Below are 2,042 nucleotides of genomic sequence, written 5' to 3'. Positions count from 1 at the left end.
TTTATTCATGAGAGACAGAGAGAGAGACAGAGGCAGAGCGAGAAGCAGGCTCCCTGCGAAGCAGGGAGCCCGATGCGGGACTTGATCCCAGGATCCTGGGATCATGACCTGAGCCAAAGGCAGACGCTTAACCGACTGAGCCACCCAGGCGTCCCCCCAATCCTAAATTTTAATCACATATGTACAAGCGCCTACCTGGGCATCACACAGGTAGTTCAACTGAATATATTCAAATTTGAAAAAATTCAATTTATGAAACTACTCCCTAAATCTGACTTTCCTCCTGTATTCCCTACCCATTTATTCAGTTGCCTAAGGAAGGGTGATTCCCTTGACTTTTTACTTTCACTTACCACCAATATCCAAAACAAATGCTAATTCCTTTTTTTTTTTTTTTTCAGGACAATAAACACCTTTATTGCATGACCAAAGATAGGAGGAAGATTATTTGCCTTTCCGGGCTTTGATTTCCCTCAGATAGAACTCTGGCTCCTTGCCCTCTAGCATGTAGCCATCTGCTCAGCCACAATGGCCTGGTCTTGAAGCGATGCACGCAAGAAGCTTGCCCTGCTGCAATTGCTCCTCCAGAAGACTGCTGATTTTGGCATTCTTTTTCCTTTCATCATATTTCTTCTGAATTTTCTTTGATTGTTTTTGTTTTTGTTTTTGGTTTGTTTGTTTAAACTCTCTTCCTCCTCGGGCGTCAGCTTGGCCCCCTTCTTGCGGCCCAGGGGCAGTGCATAGTGGGACTCGTACCACTGCCGGTACGGTGTGCTGTCAATGAGCACAATACAGTTCTTCACCAGGGTCTTGGTGCGGACCAGTTCGTTGTTGGATGCTTTGTAGACAACACCAATAATCCTTGTTTTTCACGTACAACACTCAGGGCCTGAGGAGAATTTCCCCACGTCTGGCCTCAAGGCATGGTACTTCTTATTGCCTCCCAGGACTCAGACTGTGTGTATGCGGCAGGGGGGTCCCAGCCCATACTTCCCCTGCCTGTGGTAGGGCTTTCTCTTGCCCCCGGTCTTGGCGGTGCTTGTGCCAGTTGTCCCGAGAGATGCCCATCGCTCTTGACGCTGGCTGCGAAAGAGAAAACGCAAAGCCTCACGGTCCGGTTTGTCTCAAATGCTAATTCCTTTTGATTCTACCTTTGACTTAGCTTTCATATTCATCTACTTGCCTCCTTCTACAATCTCATTATTTTGTTTTAATACATCTTCCTTTCTAATCTGGATTACTACAACAGTTTTGCTTGGTCTTCTCCATGCATCTCTTTCAAAACTTTTGCCAAATTAAGGAGTGATTTTTATACAATATCAAATTGCCACTCTGTTTTAATGTAATATTTCACTATGTATATATATTTTTGCTTACTTCGGATTCTCCCAAAACAGAACCTAAGAAGAGAATTTACATGCAAGTAGCTTACTGGGGAGGTTTTACCAAAACAAAACAAAACAAAACAAAACAAAAACAAATGTAGGGGATTGTAGAACAAAGACGGGAAGGAAAGTAAACTGATAAAAAATTATGTTAACACAGATGTTATACTTATTCATTTGCGTCTTTTCATTGTCCCTATGAACTAATTCTCCCCCAGAAACATGCATCTCCTTGAAATACACCCAAGCCTATAAGATAATCTGTTTCATCTTCTTCAAAAATGCCCCTTCTGAAGTTCTGTCTTCCTGCTCCAATCTTCGCTATGTTCTCCACCAGCCTGCTACAAAGATCTTATTCTCAGACTTTTCTTTATTCTTAATCCTCCTGAGGACTTTATCTATTTTCTGAGTTGAATCCACTATTTCATGGATCCCAGATCTTCTTCTTTATTAGATGTCTTCCTCAGTTTAGTGGAACACATCCCACAGGTGCCAGCCATACAATGGAATGTTAGTTTCTCACAACCTGCATGCCTGAGAATGTCCTTCTAATCTCACCCATGAATAATAGCTTGTCTTGGTATAATTTTATGTAGAAATAGCTTTTATTTTGAATTTTCTTTTAAAGATTTTATTTATTCATTTGAGACACAGATA

The 2,042-nt window shown here is 41.8% G+C and overlaps 1 pseudogene; it reads right to left on the bottom strand.

Annotated features, from left to right (window-relative positions):
* Positions 1–444: 444 nt before the first annotated feature.
* On the bottom strand, positions 445–1,068 carry LOC118001097 (annotated as a pseudogene).
* Between the last annotated feature and the right edge of the window lie 974 nt (positions 1,069–2,042).

Source organism: Mirounga leonina, unplaced genomic scaffold (assembly GCF_011800145.1).
Source record: "Mirounga leonina isolate KUSES-001 unplaced genomic scaffold, KU_Mleo_1.0 Mir_53, whole genome shotgun sequence".
Lineage (NCBI taxonomy): Eukaryota > Metazoa > Chordata > Mammalia > Carnivora > Phocidae > Mirounga > Mirounga leonina.
This window is presented reverse-complemented; position numbering and strand designations above follow the sequence as displayed.